This window comes from Grammomys surdaster, unplaced genomic scaffold (genome assembly GCF_004785775.1).
Source record: "Grammomys surdaster isolate TR1022 unplaced genomic scaffold, NIH_TR_1.0 63, whole genome shotgun sequence".
Classification (NCBI taxonomy): Eukaryota; Metazoa; Chordata; class Mammalia; order Rodentia; family Muridae; genus Grammomys; species Grammomys surdaster.
The window spans coordinates 9136278-9145645 of record NW_021604565.1 but is presented as its reverse complement, the minus strand read 5'-3'; the positions used below and the strand labels follow the sequence as shown (position 1 = coordinate 9145645).

Below are 9368 nucleotides of genomic sequence, written 5' to 3'. Positions count from 1 at the left end.
CAGTAGGAAAATATACTAGTTTCTTGCTTAACTGGAAGCTTTTGGAAGCAAGAAACTGTAGTCAGAAGTTAGAGCTAGTGTTCTGTTTGAGGACAGAGATGATGGTCTTGAACTGAAAGTGCTATGAAAATGTCAAAGGAATCCTATTTCCCTGTTTCCTTTGATGGTTCTAAGTTCACTGATGTCTCATTGAAGGACTTCACAGGCCTGACCCTGCTTAGCCTCTAATATCAGACTAGATTGGGTATGTGGAGGATAGCATGGTCAAATGAAAAGAAAATGCAGACAAAAATTCTAATAAAAAAAGAAACTGAAGAAAGGTTAGGAATGGCACTGATGTCTAGATTTGAAAGGTAACCTGTGAAGAGAATTGACAAACCCAAGTGATTAATCTACTTGCTGAGTGGGTAAATCAACTGGGTCCATTTAGCTTTGCATTCTGACAGGGTCAAAGCTATTGCCACATCTTGGAAAATGGAACTTGTAACTTGAAAAGCCTTTTTCTTAATGAGAAGTCAATTATATCTTTAGACACGTCTTGAAAACCGTAAGTGCTGGAGCCACCCTGTAATTCTTGGAATAATTCCATACCTTTCAAATGAAATCTGTCAAAAACTGTTACCCTTACCTTTGGTATCCCTAACTCAGAATAAAGTTTCCAGGTTGTTCAAATATTATTTTTCTCAAGAATTGCTATTCTCTTAGTTCTAAGACTGATAAAATGGAAATCAGCTATGCCAATGCCTATCTCAACTTATAAAATTCTATTTTGTACATTTCCCTAGTAATTATAATAAAACCACCTGACGTTTTTAAAGAGTTTATCTTTAGCTCATCCTTTTGTCATGCTGATTTCAACCTATTGAAGAGATTTTTAAATCTCTGATTCCTTCCTTTTTCATCTTTTTTCTTCTTAAATGCATACTGTCTATAAACATTTTTCATCTCTAGTCATTCAACCACTGTAGACACATAGCATAGTCATAGGAAAACTGAAACAGCTCATAGAGCTCTTGATGAGTTCTACTAACGGTGTGTTCCTAAAAAATATTCTTCGGTATTTCCCTTTGTGTGCAGTATTGGTATGAGCTGATATAGGGGCTCAAAGGGAACTCCTGGAACTACCAAGGTCTTATGTTCCCATATAGAGAATTGAACAGAAACATATCAGAAGCAAAAAGAGTTCTTATGATGAGGATAAGATATCAAAACTGTTTGGTCAGCTAAGGGTTGTAAACCGAATAACAGATAATTAAGGAACATCCATTCATGTTAGGGGCATGAATACCAGAACAGTACTGCTTCTTAGTCCTTGATTTTTCTTCTCCAAAATGACAATCTGTGGTTATAGAGTATATCTGACATGAAACCTAAAGTCGCAGGAAACTCTAGTACCTGGTGGTTAACAACATTGCAACTGTATGGCTGGATTTTTATGATAGAAATAAGTTATATATGTTACCCAATTTCAGCCCATTCTTAGGTGACTTTTAACGCATGGCTTCATCAGGGTTACTATTGCTGTCATAAAACAAGATGACCAAAAGCTTCTTGGGAAGGAAAGGGTTTATTTGGCTTACATTTCTTCATCATTGTTCATCATCTAAGAAAGTCAAAGCAGTAACTCAAACAGGACAGGAATGTGAAGGCAGGAGCTAGTACAGAGGCTATGGAGGGGACCTGCTTACTCTCTTGCTAATCGTGGCTTGCTAGGCCTGCTTTCTTACAGAATTCAGGAACACCTTTGTGGGGAATGGAGTGATAACAACCACAGTGGAATGAGCTTTCCTGAATCAACCACTAATTAAGAAAATCCTCTACAGTTTTGCCTACAGCCTGATAACACACAGACATTTTCTCTATTGAGATTCCCTTCTCTCAGATGCCTATAGCTTTGACATAAACCTAGCAGGAACACTCTAGAATGCGTAATGTTATAGAAGCCTTAAAGGACGCTGAGGAGGGACACCCTTCCCCCATGATGCCTCTGGCCCTGCACAGAGACTAGACATTTTGATCTGCTCCCAAGATTAGGCCATAGCACTCTATTGCCTTTATCTTTAATCCACCTGAGACTGTAGTTATCTGAATAAGAGATCACCCCTTGGGAAAGCTGGTTGGGCTGAAGATATTCTATAGAGACAGAATATTCCCTTAATGAGATAATATACTTTTCCTTCCCAGAAGTCCTACCATCTGAATAGTCACATCTAGAGCTTCCTTCACATAGCTCTGAAGAGCTACACATTTTTTCCAATGCTAACTCGGAGAACCTTAACTTTTCCCTTTTCGTTTCCTTTCATTTTTTTAAACATGCATTCTTTGACATTCTTCTCCCTCTTTTTCTGAAACTTTCCCCACTTTCACCAATTGACCACATGTATGCCATGAGGGACAGGCAGACATATACCAGATTATTAAAAGGAATAACTTCTAGCTTTCCAAGATTCACAGTTGTATCTGATTTTGTTTTATTTTCAATCTCTAAAAATATAAAATGTCCTCAAACATTGTCTTGACTCTGTTTTAAACTTATTTTATTAATGAAACTAGGAATCAGATTGACTTTTGTCAACTTAATGAAGAATGAAGTAATCTGAGAAGAGGGAATATCAACTGAAAACAAAACAAACAAAAAAATCACTGATCATCAATCAGATTGGCCCATGGGTATGTCTATGGGCATTTTATTTTTTGGTTGGATGATGTAGAAGGGTACATCTTACTAAGGGTGATACCATGCCTGGACTGGGATTCCGGGATGTATTAAGAAGGAAACAGAGCAAGCCATGGAAAGCAAACTAGTCAGCAGCTTTCTTCCGTTGTTCCTGCCTGTGCTGCTGCTTGACTACCTGCCCTGAATTCTCCCAGTGATTGCCTGTGGTGTGGATGTCTAAGATAAATACACTCTTTCTTATCCAAGATGCTTTTTGTCATGCTGTTTATCACAGCAATAGAAAGTAAACTAGAATAAAAATTCAGCTTCTGGAAATATAAGGATAAGTCCACTCCAAGGATTAAAAAGACTGGAAGAAAGAATTCAGTAGCTGCATAGTTCTTTAGAGAGTTTATGGCTTCTTGCTCAATTGCATAGCTTTTCTGCATGTACTCTAGCAGTTACATGTGGTTTTACACAACTTCCTTAGTCTTATTAGCATCTTAAATCTCGAGTTAGAGAAACAGATGTTAATACTACAGGAACCACGAGTTACCTTGTGACCCTAAGAGGTAAAACTGTACTGCCAAGAGCAGCAGCCAGTTTAGTTCATGTCTAGTGGTTTGTTTTCAGCCTTCCATTTTGCCAAAGTTTTTTATTCATATAGTAATTTTGCAAATTTTTCTTTTCCTTTTCTTTTTTCTTTTTAAAGCTTTCCTTTTCCTTCTTTGTTTTCTTTCTTTTTATCTTTCTTCCTTTTTTGTGCATATTCTTCAGAATCTCATTCTCTAGCCTTTTCTCCTGCCTCAACCCATGTTTCAGTTTATCTAAGTTTTGTTTTTTATTATAGAGAATAGATCCTATTCAGAGCTGAACAATGCACACTACATTTGCTAGGTACCATCAACTGTATGAAGGGCATCCTAAACTAAAAGCTTGCTGATGCTGTGTTTCAGCCAAGAAACTCTGTTCATTCAGGAAATTGCTTCTATTTCATTTTTTGCCAAACGGCAATATTTTCAGAGATAAGTGGCTATTAAAGTTGAAATTTCCTAAAAACCAAACATTTAACTGATAAAGTCATCAGCAATTTTGTCAATTTTTCTCTTCTATTCAAAACCTGATGGACTATGTTTTGTTTGCTGTCATCTGTGGATTCTGTAGTACATTCTATGACTTCTGCCTGGGGATACTGTCAATAGCTTTATTTGTACTGTATTCTTTACTTTAGGACTTAGAATTTAAAACAGTATATTTAAATTGTCTTTAAATGATAATTTTAAATATTCTTTAGTTTTTTGATACTATGTCATTTGGTATTTATATGATTTAGTTGTTATCTATGATTATGATTGACCTATAACAATGTTACATTGCAAATTATCAAGAAAAGATCATGATTTTAAAAATTTCACATAGTTACTAGAATGGTTGAAATTATTGATCTATTATTTTAATTATGGCTTTAATTTTATTTTCAATAGTAAAAATTTTAATATTAAGTTTCACCATAAATATGCTAGAACAAGTATATGATTGAGTTTATAAATAGTATATTTGCAAATATATATGCACATATTGTGAGAAATATGAGTATATATTTAAAAATATTTATATGTGCACATATACATATATCATACATTTATACACTATACACAGTGTTTATGTGTATATATTTATATATTTGTGAATGAGGAAATATTTATTTGACATTTCTAGTGCCAAATTTGGAAATCATTAAATAATGGAAACGTGTATTGGTTTAGAAAAATGATATAAAATTAGAAAGAAACCACTGGTTTATCTAACTTTAACAGCCCCTAATTGCAGTATAACTGGATGGATGTACTTTTTATGAGTATGGTTTATAGAATTAACAAATGATTTGCCTATAGATGTTGATGCCTTTAAATAACATCTACATTTGTTTTTATCAATTTATAGAAACTTTTGCTGAGACATTGCTATAATTCACTAGTTTAAATAATATATTTTGAATAGTATTGGTGATAAGATAAAAATGATTCCATATGATATAAAAGTTAAATTTCAAATATATTGTTATTGAACTGATTGATTCTTATTAAAGGTATCTTATTTCTGGTAAAAGAATAAGCAAGTATTTTAAAGCTCACCTTAGATTAAAATAACAAGATATTTCCATTTAAATAATTTCTAAATTATAGATTGAATCCAGTGATGCATACTTGCTGAATAGTTTTTCCAGTACTCCTTTAAGAAATAATTTTATGGCCCACTCTAAACACAGCCCTGCCACTAAGAGACATCACTCAGAATCTATATACCTTCCCCAGGGAACATTCCACCCCTGCTATAGAAAATGTGAGCTTTCCAGATTTCTGAGGATATGAATTGAGACCCTGCTGAATCCACAACAAGTCTGTATCTGTGCCCAGAATTGCACCTAGCCCCAGTTGAGCTAGGCAGGACCACTTCTCTTATCTAATTTACACTTGAACACTGACTTGTCTCAGAACTGAATACATAGTTCAGTTTACCTGGTTGGAAACCTGATAAGTTTGTTTAAGAGCAAACAGGGCTCCAAGTACCCACTCAACTAAGGTAGGATAGATATCTATGTTAAAAAACACTACTAACAACACAAGACCCCATGTTTAGGTCTCAAACATGAATAATGAAGACAATAAGCCATCTCAACCAATTAGTATTCTCATAGTACTAATTCTCTCTGAGAAAAGTAACCTAGGTTATACACAAAACAATGAACTCAATAAGACAATTATAAATATGTTCAAGGACCTAAATGAAGATATAAAAAATGCTAGAATAGAGACCACCGAACACAAATGGTTTAAAGGAAAAAAAGCAATACATGATATAGCAACATAATTTAATAGAGATAGACTTTCTAAAAGAAACTTTAACTTACTGTGTGTAGAAGAATAAAACAATATCTTTATTTCTCATTCTAAACAAAACTCAGTTCAAAATAGATCAAGGACATGGACATAAAAACACCAGATATCTCATATCTACATTGATCTATTTATGTGAGAAAGTAGGGAATTTCTTTGATCTTACAGGCACAAAAAACAAAGTTCTGAATGAATCTTCTTAGCACAGAAATTAGAAGCAATAACTGACATGTGGAACCTTGTAAACTAAAAAGCTTTTGTAAAACGAAGGATAATATTAATTTAGTAAAGAAGCAGATTACAGTGGTTTTGTTGTTGTTACTGCTGCTGCTGCTGTTGCTGTTGATTAAACCTGCTATTTATCTGACAGAGGTTTTTTGCCTAGAATAAAGGAAGAACTCAAAAATCGGAACCAAGGAAACAAATACTCCAATAAAAATGGGAATTGGGAGCAGCAAAAGCTCAAGGGCCCAGAGCTACCCCTGGTTCCCATCAAGAGGCCGCCATGTGAGTTGCTTTTGGGAGCAGCAGGATCTGGCCTGGAGCCAGGCAGTAGCAGGTGACCCCTGGAGTACTGCTGCAGGCAGACCAGCCAAGGTGCTCTTCCCTTCAAGCTCCAATCACGCTGCTCTCAGGATGTGAAGGGGAAGTGTACTGCTGCAAATTTAACTCCAATGTATCCATCCTGGCTTCTGCAGGATTTGACTGGCTTATAAGTCATAGAACAATAGTCTATGAAGACTATTATAGTGTGTATAGTAACTATGTTACATTGAAGGGACACAGTGGAGCAGTCATGGAGCTGAATTATAACACAGACAGCAGCAGTCTCTTCTCAGCATCAACAGATAAAACTGTGGCAGTGTGGGATAGTGAAACAGGAGAGTGAAAAGGCTAAAGGGGCAGACTTCCTTTGTGAACTCCAGTTATCCAGCCAGGCAGAGCCCCCAACTTGTCTGTACTTGCAATGATGATGGGACACTCAGAAATAAGCAGCTATTCAGACATTTCAGAACACATACTAGGTGTTAGCTGTGTTCTTCAATGACACAAGCGATCAGATTATCTTTGGTGGAATAGACAGTGATATCAAGGTTTGGGACCTATGCCCAATCATGTTAACCTACATCATGAGAGGCATGCAGATTCCATAACTGGCTTAAGTTCTGAAGAATCGTATATCTTGTCCAATGCAATGGACAACATAGTGCGTGTCTAGGATGTCTGGTCATTTGCTCCCAAAGAGAGATGTGTGAAGATATTTCAAGGAAATGTCCACGACTTTGAAAAGAACCTCCTGAGATGTTCTTGGTCATCAGACGGAAGCAAGATAGCAGCTGGCTCAGCAGACAGGTTCTGTATGTGTGAGACACCAAGAGCAGAAGGATCCTGTATAAGCTGCCTGGTCATGCTGTCTCCATAAGTGAAGTCGCTTTCCATCCCAACGAGTCCATCATCCTCTCAGCACATAGTGACAGGAGGCTGTACATGGGCGAGATCCAGGAAAGATGTGGAATGAAAGGCTCCCGGCCCCATCCTGAGGCTCACACTCAGTAATTGGCCAGAGTCTGATGGTGTCTGGGCTGACCTGCCCTCAGAAGACCATCGTTAGCAAGCAGGTGGAGGTGATGGCCACAGTCCAACAACCACTTTTATCCTGTTCACCAGAAAAACTGTGGCCTCTGATACCACATGCCAGACTTCAGGGATTGGTTTCTTGTCTAAAGAAAATAAGATTCCTTCTGAAGGACAAACATTGGTTTGATATTTCCTGGTTTTTAATCTAGGCTGAAGACAGGGAATGCCAATTGAAACGTTAGTTGGATTTGTTTTCTGTTTTATTTTTAAATTGAGTAAGTGGCTTGTATGTTATTTCTTTCAGTGTTTGAATCATTTTGTATTAAAATCCAAATATACCTTTAAACAAAAAATGGGGGATAGAATCAAATAAAAAGTGCAAGAATCAATTTTCTTTAGGGATGGGGCTTCTTAAAACTTCCCATGCTTCAGTTGATGGTCCTGTGTTTATTTACATTCTGACATCACTGTGAATTGAGATACAGCTACATGAATTCAAGAGAGACTAGTGTTGGTAGAGATAAAAGAGGAATTGGAAGGGAATGAGTGGGTAGTGATTTTTTTAAATAGATATGAATGTATTTTCATGTTTCAAATTTTCAAACAGATTTTTAAAAAAGAAGTAATTTTATCTAGAGTATAGCCTGATTTTTAATTTCACTTAGTTAAAAGTTAAAATTTTCACCCTATGTTCTAATATCAAGATTGACATGTTTAAATTAAGAATGTTTAAGATTGATGTGCTTGGCTTGGAACAACAACAACTAAATGCCATTGTGATAATGGCATCAAATCATGAAGGTCCTCTCTCTCTCTCTCTCTCTCTCTCTCTCTCTCTCTCCCTCCCTCCCTCCCTCCCTCCCTCCCTCCCTCCCTCCCTCCCTCCAGCAACATGTATATTCAGTGAATCCCAGATGCATTGTTGCTGAACAAAGATGAAGGAAGGACAGAGTAAGGAGGACAGAAGTTTTAGGTTCTTAAACATATTTTACCACATATAAGGAATGAATTCCATGGTGGAATCCCTCACATATGGCAAGTATTCAAAGGATACGCATACATTTCTAAGAACAAAGCATTCAGAAGACAGATTTCCTTTAGCCTATCATGAAGACATTTAGATGATGAAGCTAGAACCTTACTGTTATAAATCAGCCTGACTAAATGCACTGGCTAGTTTTTGTCCACTTCTCACAAATTTGGCTCGTCTGGAAAGGACAGCAAGTGAGACTATGACCTTATCAGATTGGCTTGTAGGCAAGTCTGTATAGGAATTTCTTGATTAATTTTTGGTATAGGAGGACCAGGCCCATAAGGGGTGGTGCCACCACTGGAAAGGTGGTCTTGGGTTGTATAAAAAAGGGAAACTGAGGAAATCAGGAGTCAGTGTTCATCTACAGTCTCAGCTTTAGTTTCTGCTCCTTTTTCCTTCAATGATGAACTTCAAAGTATAAGACATAGTAGATGCTTTCCTTCCCAAGATGCTTTCAGTTATGGTGCTTATGACAGTGATCAAAAGCAACGGGTTGATGTCAAAAGTCTCCCCTCTCCAGGAAAAAGACTTCGGGATGGGTATGGCCCTCATGCCTCACTGGACAACGACAGGGGGACCAGAGCCATTGCAAGGTCCCCTTCAATTACTGGAGGTCAGGCCTCTATCCCAGCCTTTGCAAGATTAGAATCGCCACAGCCCTTCTATACTTAGAGAAGGGAGGAGTTGTCAGGGGCATCCCTGTTTACACACTGAAGGCCTAAAATCAGCCATAGGCCTAAAATCAGCAACAGACCTGTCATACATGTATACTAACACAAAATCTTGGGTCTCAGTTGGAAAAGCATTGAAACAGATGGCTATAAGCTATTGTAAACAGGCAGCTTTTGTAGAAATTTAACAGCCTGAGTAGTCATAGACCTTGTAAATAGGTAGACTTGGCAGGCAATACTAACTTAGATAAGGACAGATAGGCAGAGTCATAGGGACCTGTCCTCTGAACCTTCACCCAGCCAATACCCTGTTCTGAAAGATATCTATATTCCCCCTGAACACCCACACTCCAGTGTCATCCCCTTCCCCATGCCCTGCCTTTCTGTGTTTATAACCCCTGTGTGAATGAATTATGATTTGAAAAAAATAAATAAATTATTTAAAAAAAGAGAAAGAGAACCAAGTCACAAAGAGACAGAAAACACACCAGTGCACACTCTGCATGAAATAAGACATGGCTTAAGTTCTGCAT

At 37.1% G+C, this 9368-nt stretch overlaps 1 pseudogene; it reads left to right on the top strand.

The window, feature by feature from the left end:
* The first annotated feature begins 327 nt into the window (after positions 1-327).
* On the top strand, positions 328-7110 carry LOC114620762 (annotated as a pseudogene).
* The last annotated feature ends 2258 nt before the right edge of the window (positions 7111-9368 follow it).